Here is a 14,754-nt window from a genome sequence, read left to right on the forward strand (position 1 = left end):
AGAAAAGAACCCCATGTGGCCTAAGTGTCCCCTTTCTTCTTCCTTTTGCTCAAGACTTGGCAGGTGTGTAGTTAGGCCCAGGACTCTGACCTCAGTGAAAGTTGAGGCCAAGACCTCTGTAATTTGGACATTTTTTAGGATTGTTATTTTCATTCGTTTCTAACGTCAGTTAAACACAAAGTTTGCACTGAACATTGAACAGACACTGGGGAAAGGAATGAGAATAGCGAATCTGAAAAGGTCTCCCTATCTCAGAGGGAAGCCTCGTGATCTGAAAGGTTGGTAGAAGTACAGACTTACTAGGAACTAAATTATCAATGAGGTTCAGTTATAAACCACCCACAAAATTTCTCCAGCACCAAGAACAACAGCAGGAGAACCAATGGGACATCCCCACTAGGAGGAAACAATCCTCGGGTTCCTGCCCGCTCCACTCGCCACAGGGCTATACCCATTCTACATCCCATCCCCACAGCACTGTACCCGTCCGCTCAACTGTATATATTTTCGTTACCCTATTTATTTTGTTAATGAATTGTACATCGCCTTGATTCTATTTAGTTGCCATTGTTTTTATGAGATGTTCTTCCCCTTGACGCTGTTTAGTGCCATTGTTCTTGTCTGTCCGTCTCCCCCGATTAGACTGTAAGCCCGTCAAACGGCAGGGACTGTCTCTATCTGTTGCCGACTTGTTCATTCCAAGCGCTTAGTACAGTGCTCTGCACATAGTAAGCGCTCAATAAATAAATACTATTGAATGAATTCAGATCCTTCCCACTGTCCTAACTGTTATTACAGAATATTCCACCCTCCTGCATCTCCCAGATGGGAATTCTCCAACACCAGTGATGCTGGGAGGGAGGAGAAGAGAGGGAAGCAGCATGGCTTAATGGAAAGAGCACGGGCCTGTGTATCAGAGCACCTGGGTTCTAATCCCAGCTCTGCCATTTGTCTTCTGGGTGACCTTGGGAAACTTCTCAGTGCCTTATCTGTGAAATGGGGATTAAGACCTGTGTCCTACCAGATTAGTTTATATCTACCTGTGCTCAGTACAGTTCCTGGCAGACAGCAAATGCTTTACAAATACCGTTATTTATTTATTTTTTTTAAAAAAAGGCCTTGGTCTCAGACATTGCCTTGGAGCACCAGAATCCCACTGGGAGGGAGCTCCAGATAGCATGGTGGCAACCAACGACTGCTGGTGCCACACTCCAGGATGCTGAGGTGAGTGTCTCAATGGCCATGGAGAAAAACTAACCAGTGCAGACCCACCAGAAGAGTATCCTTCCTTAGATGGACTGCAATGTGACTGACCCCTCTGCTTGACTGTTTCGGTGCCCTTATTGGATGGTGCTGGTTTTCAGGGTTGCATGGCCCTCCTCTGAATTGCACATTTCTTTGCCTCTCCCAGTTGAAGATCAAGTCCCTGAAAGTTACTTTATCAGAGATAGGCCTAACTCCCATGACATGGAAATTTAATGCTCTAGATGTCCAAATGTCTACGCTGTGCAGGGGGAGAGAACACCCAATATGGAAACTTGAATGTATCCATAACCCTGGGCCTCCCAGTAGTCATTGCTCCTCCCACCCCACAGCCCCAAATTCAACTTTGAAATGTCTGAAAGAGTGGCAGACTCCTTGGCTTCCCCATCTTCTACAAAATGGAAGTAATCCTAAACAGTGAAATGTGGCATGGCCTGGTGGAAAGAGCGCAGGCCTGGGAGTCTGAGGGGACCTGAGTTCTAATCCAGGCTCTGCCAGTTGCTTTCTGTGTGACCCTGTGCAAGTCACTTAACTTTTCTGTGCTTCAGTTGCCTCATCTGTAAAATGGGGATTAAATGCTCCTCCCTCCAACCTAGACTATGAGCCCCATGTGGGACAGGGACTAGGGTCAGTCTGATAAACTTGTATACTCAGTGCTCAGAACAGTTCTTGATACATAGTAAACACTTGGTAAATATAAAAAAATGGCTGCAAAGGAATGAGGAAGACAGGGACACAGACAGTCGTGTAATCCAAAGTGGATGTTTTATGTATAGATGCCCTGCCCCAGACAGCCATTTAAACATACCTTTGAATAAGTACACATACATATACAGCTATTTGTATTGCATTCTCGTAATATATAATGTTCTCCAAAGGGATATACTATGCTCTGGTAGTAATACAGATGTGTCTTGTAAGGCGGAGAAACTTTTCAAGTCCCTAATAAGGAGTCGCCAGCTAAATGGTGCCCTGCTGGCATGAGAAAGTTAATACAGCTTCTAGAGTGCCTAGCTCATTCCCAGAGCGCTCACTGCACTGGTGATTAATTTGCAATGAAGGAGGGACTGAGCTTCTAGTGATTAAGTACTTTAGGTTTTAAATATGTAATGATTTGAGGCATCCACCTCAGGCCAAATCTGCAAAGATTTCTTAGAACAACCCCTTGTGTTTTCTCTGCAGGGATCTGGGAGGCCAAGTCTTTCCTTGTCCTGCTTTGGGAGTAGTGGATGGGGAGAGGGGGCAGTGGGGAGGGATCTACTCTCAATATTCCTTTCTCCTTCCTGGGCCTAGGATCAGCCCCCAGGCCAAGTGTGGGGTTTGGGAAAAGCACAGGACTTTTATGGACAGTGATTGTCTTGGTTCCTGGGATTACATTGCTGTGCCGGCTGAGTTAAATGCAGGAGAAATTTGGATAAGATGGGAGCAGGTCTTGGAACCTAGGAGACAGTCTGATATTCAGACCTCGGCGAGTCCTCTATTAGTATGTATGTCAGAAGAATCATCCTCCCTGAGAGGTGATGTGATAATAATTCAATTTTTCCAGACAGGAAATAAACCTTTATTTTGGCAGCCTTCTCTTTCAGTCTGAAATTTTCCTATTGCGGGCAGGTGATTCCCCCGCCACAACTCTCCTGACCTCTCTCGACAGAATATGGGAGGAGAGGAGGTGAAGGATGGGTGGAGTTAGTACAGTGCTAAATTTTAGTACAGTGTTCTGCACCATCATCATTACGGTGATGTTGGAATTGCCGAAATGATTGCCAGCCCATGCAGGCTCCCATTGCCTCCCCTTCCTTGCGACTGCTCTCTGAGCCTCTAGCAAAGCCCCCACCTACCACCAGAACCCCAACTTTTCCTCCTGCCCCCTCGAGGTTCCTTATCTCGAGAAATTCTGCCGAAGGGCGAGCAAAACCTTGTTTAATTCCTCTGAGCCACCTGCCTAATTCTCGGGCAGGGACCTCTGTTAATTTATTCAATCTTATTTATTGAGTGCTTACTGTGTGCAAAGCACTATACTAAGCACTTAGCACTGTACTATGGCATATTTGTGGGAGTCAGCTGACATCTGACTCACTTGAATCAGGTGCTCTGCTGGGGAGGGGGCAATGGCTTTCACAGGATCAGATCTGAGCCAGTTGCATCGAGCATGTTAATGGAAGATGCAGCAGAATGGACTGGATTCAGGACAGCTTCTTCCACTGGGTGGAGGGAAGTACTTTATCTGCTTCTGCTGAGGGCAAGAAGGCAATACAGGGGCTGTTTGGGCCCTTCAGTTCTCCTTAACTTTTCTCTTCATTGAGACAAGAGCCTTTGGGATTTCATAGATCTTTTTTCTGAGAAGTCCCAAAGCTCTTTCTCTACTGTAATTTTTTCCCCCCTTCCATGTGCAGCAATAAGCCTCAAACCCATTTCTTAATGTCATTGGATCATCTTCAATCCATAGCCATACCATGGACACATCTCTCCCAGAATGCCCCACCTCCATCTGAAATCATTCTGATAGTGTATCAGTAGAGTTTTCTTGGTGAAAATATGGATGTGGTTTACCACTGCCTCCTTCCGCGCAGTAAACTTGAGTCTTCACCCTTGATTCTCTCCCATTACGTTGCTGCTCAACACAGGTGAGTTTTGACTTGTAGCAGATTGTCTTCCACTCGCTAGCCACTGCCCAAGCTAGGAATGGAGTGGATATGCCTCTGCCTGACTCTCCCTCCTGTAGTCGAGACTGGTAGAGTACTGGGAACTCACCAGGTGTGACCCTGAGAGGGGCAAGCCCATTTAGGAGAGGAGAAACTGAGACAAGAAGAATACCCTCTGGGCCCTGCCATCTCTCTTGGGAGATTCTGTTTGCATGGTTGAGTGGAAAACAGTTCCTTTGTCCATGTCAGCTATAGACGGAGGTGGGAAAGGCATGGGGTGAGGTAGAAGCATATTTGCTGAGATTCACCAGATGATGATGGGAAAAAGACTGTGGAACCAAAGGATTTGATTGACGCTGCAAGTCAAGTGGACCCTGGGGTTCCCCCAAGACACACTAGACACCCAGCTACAACAGCAAAAAAAAATCATAAAAAGAGAGACAGATGAGTCCAAAAGGTTAATTACTTCCATTTTTCACCCTTACGTATTTGTTTCATAATATGCTCTCCTGTGGCAGACCCTGGAGGTGCCCAATTAATCTTATGTACTTTCTTTCCTGCCAAGGCAGGGATGTTACAGCACACCTGATTGTTCTTTCTAGTAGTGTGAGCAAGTTTGGGGGAGGAAAAGAATGCTAAGAAGGTCTCAGTGCTCCTTGTCTTGAAAGCACCTTCCCTGGTTTTTTTGCTTCCTTGCTTTTGGATCAAGTGCAGGCCAGTAAGATATTAGAGCTTTAGTCAAGAAACTGGAAAATTGAGCTCTGCTTCATTTCCCTATAAGCTAATATTAAGCACCTTCAAGTGGTGCCACCCAGAGCAATTCAATCAACTAATATTTATTGAGCACTTACTATGTGCAGAGCACTGTACTAAGAGTACAATGCAACAGAATTAGCAGACACATTTAAGTCCCTGTGGTCTCTGTGAGCTTATTTGGTAGTCCCATTCAGTGAAATTCCTGACTTTGGGCACTGTCATATTGAGAGAGGTGGGCTTTGGAAAGGGCCACTGTCAGCTGGCTGCTCTACTGACTCACCGGAGTCCACCACACCCTCCACCCCAATCCTACTGCTCTGCATTCTGTCCCTCTTCACCCCACTTGGCTGATGTGGTGGCAGGCTGTATGTGAAAATCTGTGGAATTTGCATACCCTGGTTGGGAATGACCCTTGTAAGAGCTTTCTCTCTTTCCCAACTATGTACCAAGAAGGCTTACAGGATTTCAGGTCTATTCCCTCATTATGTACAGTATAGTGAATAAATGCCGTACAGTATAGTGAATAAATGCCTCTGATTGATGATATGTTAAGGCCCAGAAGTCACAGCCCTGTTGAATGAATAATGGATAAGAGGGCACACCCATTTGCAATTCAGCCATTTTGTGATTTCATCCTTCCCCCTAAAGGGGACTCTGGGCAGGTTAGATCTAAACTCTCAGCTCACTGTGGGCAGGTAATTTGTCTATTGTACTCTCCCGGTTGCTTAGTATGGTGTGTTGTGCACAGTAAGAGCTCAATAAATACAGCTGACTGACTAGTCACAGGCATTCCTAGTTCTTGGATGGGATATTGCTTTGGCACCAAAAGCCATCTTTACTGAGGGATCCAAGTTGCACGTGGAATTGAGATGTCTCCACTGATCACCATCTTGCTGCTATTAAACGTCTGCTTTGCAGTCTTCCCCCACCTCTGGACACCCCATCATGCAGTCAGCCACGTTTAGGAGGAGCTCCCCAGGCTCCACACAGAGAGGAGGTGCAATCTCGGCTATCAATCCAGGCTAGCCCCTAGGTTGCCTTTGGCTTCAGAGCCTGGCTTCTTACCATTTCATAATTTCCTTAGTCCCATCTGGTCAACCCTTACAGGGTTCCAGAGTGAGCTACCCATTGGCCATCTCTCTCCCTATCAAGTGATATGCCAGATTCTTTTTTTAAGGAATGGGTTGAGTGAGATACCTTAAGGGAGCAGGAGCTGCAGTGCATGAGGTAATGGAGTCTAGTGGAAAGAGTGAGGTTCTGGGAGTCAGGAAACTGAGGCTCCTTCCCCTTGTTGGACAAGTCACTTGACCTTTAAAGGTCTCAGTTTCCTCATCTGCAAAATGGGGAAAATAATATCTGCCTTTCCCTACTTCATAGGGGTTTTGAAAGGACCAAATGAGATAATGTGAAAGTGCTTTGGAAAAAAAATGGCTATACAAAGAAACTAAGTTTTTTATCATTATTAATTTGGGAAGGCCTGGGAAATGTTCATTTCCTCCAAGGAGGTAGGGCATTTAAGTCTTTTCCCATTGTTGATTGAATCTTGCTTGCCGGGAACCAAGGAAGCAAGTTCTTGTCCAGGAAAGGGGTGCCAGGAGTGGTGAGAGGATCTGGACCCCAATTTCACTTCCCATCCATCTGATTTCTGCTGCCAGGGCCCCCCTCAACATATGCAGCACTAATTTCTGGGCTGGCGACAGGTACTGAATGACTCTGATTGGACTCTTGGCCCGCAGCAGGGTCTCACATTAATGAGAGTTGAGCACTCCTCATTCTGCTCATCAGAGGACCAACCATGATGAAGGCCCCTCGAACCTCTCGGATGTCATGGCAGGGGGGCTGGCTCTGGCTGTCAGGCAGCTGCTTTGGCAGCCCTGGTTTCCTCCAGGGAACACAACAATCTCAGAGACCCTGTGGATTAGCTTCTGCCCTCACTTTGCAAACAAGTTGCCAAGTGGGGTGCTCTGTTTTCAGAAGCCATTTCCTGTCAGGAGCCCTTATCCCAGGGTTGGCCCTCCAATCAGTACCACAGCTCCAGAGCCATGTCGGGAAGGTGACCTCTAGAAACCTATCGACATCATCCACTTTGCTCTCGTTCTTGTATCGGTGACAACCCAAGGATGTCGTGTTGGCAGGGGAAATTACTCCTGGCAACGAGGCCAGTCCTTAAGTACGGGCCTTCATTACTGGACAGCTGGGTTTTTTTTGTTTCTTTGTTTTGTTTGTTTCTTTCCTATAGTCTACCTCTGGTTTCCCCCTCAAACTCATTTTCTTGAATGAGCTCTCACTCTGATGCTCTCCCTTTAGAACTTTTTCTCCTGCTATTGGCTATTCACTCTCTAACTAGAGATCCTGGTGACAGAGACCCTGGTGTGTCCTAGCTGAAACATCCCAAGCCAGTCACCGCAGCCCCTGCATGGAAGTTCCTGCTGACCCTATCCCCTGCCAAAGCTTCTGCACTCAAGCAGTGAGCTACAGACAGCTAGACTATACTAGAGAGCCACCGATATTCCATACAAACCCTGTATATCGCCTCCCAGGAACACAGCCACTGGAGTGGGAGTTACCACCCTTCTTGGTAGGCAAGGAATTTTTGAAGGAAGAATGGAAGGGAAGAGAGATTGAAGAGGGAGCCTGTTAAGGAAGAGAAGGAAGAAAGCAAGATGAAAAGAAGAAACAAAAGGATTTCCTCAAAGAAAAGGAGATTTTTCAGGGGTGACCCCCTCCCCCTCGAACACACACACATTTAGCTTGAATGTCCAGAAAGTTGAAGTTAATTCTGCAGAGTGCCCAAGGGGACACCAGCTGCTCCTGACATTCTGTAGGGAGGAGGAAGAGAAACGGAGGGCTACATTTCCCACACTTGGCTTGGAAATGGCCTTTTGCTTTTGTGATTTTTCACTCAAAGCCTCTCTGTTTCTCCTGAATGACAAGCAGTGCCTCCTTGGCCTTCCTGGCCTCTTAAGTAATTGTGACTTTCGACTGTGACACTGTTTTCCTGCTCTGAGGGATGTAAGGAGGAACGGATGGACAAGGAGGAATCATAACTCCTTTGGAGGCAGGTGGCCTCATGGCAAATCGAGGGCCAGGGCTGAAGCCATGGGGGCCAAATAAGCAAATTCTTGCAGAAATGATCCGGAAGCCCCATTTTTCTTACTGGTGGAAATGCCTGCAGCCTGATTTTCAGTACATGGAGCTGGGGATTTGCAATGGTGAAGTGCTTTCACTGTATGTGGTGATCAGCTGAACTCTATTTAAGCAGATGGATTTTTTTTATTTTCTCAAAGGATTGTGCCCTCGGCCATTGGACATTTGGTCCTAATCCAAGATGCTGGCAGGATTGACCCTCTGCTTGGGCATACTAATTCTGTTCTGATTTCTGAGTGGCTAATGGACTAACTCTTTTCATCTGCTTCCTTTTCTCTACCCCCAAGAAGGGATGAGCTTGGTTTGCTTGGTCAACTCCTCCCCCACAGCCAACTCCACTGGTTCTACTTTATCTTATTTATTATAATGATACTAGTATCTGTTAAGCATTATGTGCCAAACATTCTTCTAAATGACGGGGGTTTGATACAGCATACACAGATCAGACACTGGCCCTGTACCCTGTGGGACTCAAGGTCTAAGGAGGAGAGAGAACAGGTATTTAATAACCATTTTACAAATGGGAAAACTGAAGTACAGGGAAGTTAAGTGGCTTGCCCAAGTCACCCTGCAGGCAAGTGGTGGAGCCAGGATTAGAACCCAGGTCTTCTGACTCTGACTCCTGTGTTCTTTTTCACTAGGGCACACTACTGGGTTTAGATAATTCTTTCAAGAATAGGCAGAAGTACTCTGACAAGACAAATAGAGAAAGAGTGTGCCTTAGTGAAGAGTGTATGGACCTTGGTTCTAATCCTGGGTCCACCCACTTACCTGCTCTGTGATCTAGGGCAAGTCTCTTAAGTTCTCTGTGCCTCAGTTTCCTCATCTGTAAGATGGGTATTCGGTACTTTTTCTCCCTCCTACTTAGAATGTGAGCCCCATATGGGATCTTGTATCTATCCCAGCACTTAGTACATTGTTTGGTTTATACTAGGTACTTAACAAAAACATTATGATAATAATATATATTAGCAGCATTGCCTAGTGGTAGAGCATAGGCCTGGGAGTCAAAAGGACCTGCCTTCTAATCTTGGCTCTGCCACTTGTCTGCTGCGTGGCCTTGGGAAGTCACTTAACTTTTCTGTGTCTCAGTTCCCTCATCTGTAAAATGGGGATTGAGACTGTGAGCTCTATGTGAGTCAGGAACTGTGTCCAACCTAATTAGCTGATATCTACCCCAGCACTTAGAACAGTGCCTGTCACATAGTAAGGTGTTAGCAAATACTATAAAAATATTAATAATGGTAATTATAATTCAAATACTTTTTTCCTAGTTGTACATGATCAGTTTGACTAGATTTTGGTCTTCTCAGAGTTTCAGCTGGACTGGGGATGGATGGAAAGCCCTGAAAGACAATATGTCGAGTAAACAGTAATATTGACATTAGGATTCCCTTCAGAAAATTACTGTATTGTAATTCCAAATATGGTCCAGATGTTTGGCCCCAGAGGTTCTCAGATTTCTACTGGAAATAGCCATGAAAAATAGGCATGTGCTAAGTGTACTCTCTTCCTAGAATGGGATGGCTCGGGTTTGGGGGTGCACCTGTGAGATGAGTATCATTCCCTTAATGGGTTCCCAGAGTGAAAGAATCCCTTGGAAACACTGAACCACTGTTCACATATTTTTGTGGCACCTTGCACCTAGGGAACTCAAGTGCTCTCCAGGGATCCCTTGTGAAAAGTGGAACTCTCCTATTAAAGAATGGATAGCAACTGGGTGGACTGCTCTGAGGTCATTTGAGGATACCTGGCTGATGGAGGGGAGGGATGAGATGCGGGCCTGGGGGGCAGATTCATTCATTCATTCACATTTATTGAGGACTTACCGTATGCAAAGCACTGTAGTAAGTGCTTGGGAGAGTACAATATAACAACAAACAGATATATTCCTGCCCACAACATGCTCACAGTCTTGGGAGACTGCTACTTGGAGGGGCTGACTCTTCCTGCTGAAGCCTCCACCTTCACACTTCATCAGCCCCCTCACTTCTGTGGATTGTATTAGGGGCAGACTGTCCCTTAAAAATGGGGGAATGGTAGGATGTTAGTTTTTATGCCCATGTGGCAGGGAGATCAGTGAGTATGGGCAGAGAGTAAATGAAGCAACACGACTTTGTGAACCATGGGGGGTGGGTGTGAGGATGAGAATGGCCGGGATGGGGCTGGGGATCCTTTTTGTCGTGAGACATTAATACCAGGAACTAGATCTTTCCCTTTGTGTTGTTGCCTGTAAGAAATTCTCTAACTGAGTTAAATTGGGATTGACTGAAGACTTGGCTGTTCCCACATTCCTCAATCAATTCATGGAATTTGAGCACTTACTCTGTGCAAAGCCCTTTACTAAGCACTTGGGAAAATATAATATAATAGAGTGTGTTGAAACGATCCCCGCCCTCAAGGAGCTTAGACTCTAGTAAGAGCAATAGGAAAAACAACTCCTCCTCCATTTGAAAAGTTGCCCCTCTGCCAACTCAGAAATGGAGGGTGAGGGAGGATTTAGGGGTGGGGGGAAGTGGGCACCTGCTGGCTCACTTCCCTGGAGCAGCCAGGATCTACCCAATAGTACCGTTGAAAGGATGTCCACATCAATCAATAAATCATATTTATTAAACACTTAAAGTGTGCAGAGCATTGTACCATGAGCTAGAGAGAGTACAATAGAATAAATAGACTATCTCTCCCCTCAAAGAGTTAAAGTTTAGAAGGGCAGGTAGTGGCTAAAATATATTACAGGTAGTCAAAGAAACCAAGTATAAGAATATGTACACAAGGGCTGGGAAGCGGGGGGTGAGTACCCAAATGTTTAGTGGGTATGGACTCGAGAGTAGCAGCATGGTCTAGTGAACAGTGCACGGGCCTGGGACCACAGAAGGGTTCCAATCCAGGCATTGCCAGTTGCTTGGTATGTGATCTTGGGCAAGTCACTTAACTTCTTTGTGCCTCAGTCTCTTCAACTGTAAAATGGGGATACTTCTCCCTCCTACTTAGACTGAGCCCCGTGCAGCACAGATACTGTGTCCAACCTAATTAACTTTTACCTATCCCCGTTCTTGACATAAAGTAAGTGCTTAACAAATACCATTATCATAAAAAGAGCACGAGTGACTCATTAAGCAGGAAAATAAGGTGGGGAGATGAGAGGTGGGAGCTCCTGACATTTTTTTATGGTATTTGTTAAGGACTTACTTTGTGCCAGGCACCATATTAAGCTCAGAGCTAGGTACAAAATAATCAGGTTGGATGAAGTTGTTGTCCCACATGGGGCTCACAGTTTTAATCCTCATTTTACAGATGTGGTAACTGAGGCACAGAGAAGTTGTGACTTGCCCAAGGGCACACAACAGACAAGTGGTGGAGCTGGCATTAGGATACTGGTCTTTCTGACTCCCAGGTCTGTGCTCTGTCCACTAGGCCACACTGCTTCTCTGACTTGTGATTTGAAGTCTTCCCCTGACAGGTTGAAAGGCTTGAGTGAGGCCCAGGCACTGTGCCCACTCTCACCCAGTGGCCTATCACTGAGCTGAAAGCTTCATCCCCTCCCCCAGTCCAGGCTATTTGAAAGCAAATGGCTGAACTGGGCAGCATGGCCTAATGGAAAAATCATGGGACTGGGAAACAGGGGACCCATATTCTAATCCTGGCTCTGTCACTTCCCTGTGGTGTGACCTTGGGCAAGTCACTTAACTTCTCTGTTCCTCAGTCTCCTCACCTAAGAATTCATAATGATAACTGTAATACTTGTTAAGCACTTATTAGGTGCTAAGCCCTGGGTGCTTAGCAGAAATAATCAGGTGCCACTTGTATGCTGTGTGATCTTGGGCAAGCCACTTAACTTCTCTGTGCCTCAGTTACCTCATTTGTAAAATGGGGATTAAGATTGTGAGCACCACATGGGACAACCTGATTACCCTCTATTCTAGTACTTAGAACAGTGCTTAGCACATAGTTAAGTGTTTAACAAATACCATTATTATTATTATTATTATTATTATTATTATTATTAGATCAGACACAGTCCCTGTCCTACATGGACATGTCACAGTCTAAGTAGAGGATTCACCTGTTTTCTATATGCCCCTGCCATGGAGCAGTTAATTCAGTTAAATGAGAAGGCAGGAATACCTCTTCCTCTTCCACTTTCTTTTGTTAGTCTCCCTGGAGTCATCTCAGGGATGAGGTTCTTTCCCCAGGTCCAAGCTTGGCCTCCAAGGCCCCTGGGATAAGGCTGAAACTTTCCCCAGATTCCTCAGATGAACTGTTTCTCTCTATCAGTCAGCATCTGTAGCAACAGTCATATCATTCATTCAATATTATTTATTGAGCACTTACTATGTGCAGAGCACTGTACTAAGTGCTTGGAATGTTGATTCCCCTATGTCTACCCCAGCGCTTAGAACAGTGCTCGGCACATAGTAAGCGCTTAACAAATACCAACATTATTATTATTATTATTACAATTCGGCAACAGATAGAGACAATCCCTGCCCAATGACGGGCTCAATATCCTGAACCCCTACTGAGTGCAGAAACTATACTGAGCACAAAACAATGTGCAGTCACTTCTCCCAGGGAATATGTCTGTTTATGGTTATATTGTACTCTCCCAAGTGCTTAGTACATTCCTCTGCACACAGTAAGTGCTCAAAATATACAATGGACTGATTGACTGTGATATGGGGTTATGCCCTTTAAAGAATTTTGCATTAAGAAAAGTCATGTTTTAATTCTCACCCCTTGCCTGATGTCTCATACAACACACACACTGTGTTCTACTCTGATAGGTATGCAGTGGGAGAAAAGCATTCCCTAATTCTACCATTAGGTCCTAATAATAATAAGAATTATAGCATTTGTTAAGTACTTACTGTGTACCACACACTGTACTAAACCCTGGGGAGGATACAGTCCCTGTCCCACATAGGGCTCACAATCTTAAACCCCATTTTACAGATGAGGTAACTGAGGCCCAGAGAAGTGAAGTGACTTGCCCAAGGCCACACAGCAGACAAGTGGCAGGCCAGGATTAGAACCCATGACTTTCTGACCCGTCCTGTTACATTATGCCATGCTGCTTCTCCTATCCAAAATGCCTAGTAGAATCACACGTCATGGCAGAATTGACTATACCAGGAACTTGAAAAATATATAGAGAGGTTAAATGCCAGTTTTCCTCCCCTTAATCAATCAATAGAATTTGAGTTCTTGTGTGCAGAGCACTGTACTAAGCAACTGGGAGAGTACAATAAAATAGAGGGGTAGGCACGTTCCCTGCTCACAGTGAGTTTACAGTCTAGGGGGGAGTCAGACATTAATATAAATAAATATTTATATTTATATTAAGGAATTTACAATCTGAGGGAGATGGTCATAATTAGTGGCATTTATTATTGTTCAAAGTGAGAAAATATAGATTACAGGCTTAAATCAGTAAACAAATTAATCTGTGTGTGCTGAGGTGGCTGGGCATGATAATCAATCAGTGATATTTAATGAGTGCTCGTGTGTGCAGAGCCCTGTACTGAGCACTGGGGAGAGCACTATATAACAGAATCGGTAGACTTGTTCCCTGCCCACAAAGAACTTTCAGTCTCTAGGACAGGGAAAGTGAGGATTGAATCCAGGAATGCCTCCTGAAGGAAGTAGGTTTATAGGAGGGCTTTGGAGGAGACTCATGTTGTTCCAGGGATCTGGTAGTGGTAGGGGAGTAGCATACAGCGATTGCCTACTTGATGGGGTATGCTGGACTAGGCACTTGGGAAATTCAGAATAAAGAAATGATGTTTCCTTCCCACAAGAGCTTATACTCTTAAAGGGGAGGCAACATATAGATTTTTAAAACTGTAGGGGTCCAAATAAATACACTGAATGGGCATACATGGGTGAGTGCTAAGGATGCTATAAATAATTCGTAAGTACTAATGTTGGTTGAAGGGTTGATATGGCTTAAGGTGCTAGGAAATCAATCAGGGCAAGCTTGATGGAGTTGGGATTTTAGGAGAAGTTTGAATGTTGAGAAGAGCTGTGAGTGAGAGAGAGTTGCAAGTCAGGGGAACAGCGTGAATGAGGGGCATCCCCCCTCTCAGCTCCACAGTGCTTAGGTATTTATCTGTAATTTATTTATATTAATTGTCTGTCTCCCCCTCTAGACTGTAAGGTCCTTGTGGGCAGGGAATGTATCCATTTATTGTTCTATTGTACTCTCCCAAGTGCTCAGTACAGTGCTCTGCACACATTAAGTGCTCAATAAATACAATTGAATGAATGAATGAGGGTGGGGAGGGGGTTCTAAGTGTGGGGAAAAGGTTGAAGATGGGAGAGTGAGGGATCTTTCTCTGATGTAAGAGAGGGCTGTCATCAGAGTCCAGAAGTATTCTCATTGTAGGATGAGGAGGAAAGACCCTCTTCTCTCCTACCCATGCCCTGCCCACTTCCTACCTACAGCAGTGCCTATGTGGTGTTGGGGATGGGGAATCATTGCTATTTCAGCACATGTTGCTACTGCCGCTCAGCCTGGCCCAGGGTTTCCCCCTTGGGCCCGAAGGTTTTCCAGTGCTCCCACCCCCTGGGCACCCGAGGAAGACAGCCCAGCTCCCCTTGGGTGTATCGCCAATGCTCAGCTTGCTGCTGCTGGTTCAGAGCCAGGAACTGACAGGACTCTTCCATGCATCCCTAAACAATAAAGCCCCTGAAATCTCTGGCTGCTGGACCCACGGCCCCAAGGAATGGAGTCCCCAGAGAAACTCATGCCTCCCTGCTCCAACAGCTCAGGTCAGTGCTAACCCTCTGCTGGGACTGGCAGCAGCCCAGACTGGCACTTACTCTCTGCTAGGATTGGCCACAGCAGTTCCCTCTCCTTGGGGGCATGGTGAGCTTTGGCTTTGGGCCTGGGGCCTGGGGTGGAGGGCATTTTGCTAGGCACCGCTCATTACCACCACTGTTCAGC

The 14,754-nt window shown here is 45.7% G+C and overlaps 1 protein-coding gene and 1 non-coding gene across 3 annotated transcripts in view; one reads left to right on the forward strand and one right to left on the reverse strand.

Annotated features, from left to right (window-relative positions):
* The window catches only part of GRID1 (glutamate ionotropic receptor delta type subunit 1), an 842,873-nt gene that overhangs the window by 153,658 nt on the left and 674,461 nt on the right, over positions 1-14,754 (forward strand). The window lies entirely within an intron of this gene.
* LOC114810626 lies at positions 3,898-4,035 on the reverse strand. Its single transcript, XR_003758321.1, has one exon. It is a non-coding gene; the product is annotated as a small nucleolar RNA SNORA7 (small nucleolar RNA).

Source organism: Ornithorhynchus anatinus, chromosome 3 (genome assembly GCF_004115215.2).
Source record: "Ornithorhynchus anatinus isolate Pmale09 chromosome 3, mOrnAna1.pri.v4, whole genome shotgun sequence".
NCBI lineage: Eukaryota > Metazoa > Chordata > Mammalia > Monotremata > Ornithorhynchidae > Ornithorhynchus > Ornithorhynchus anatinus.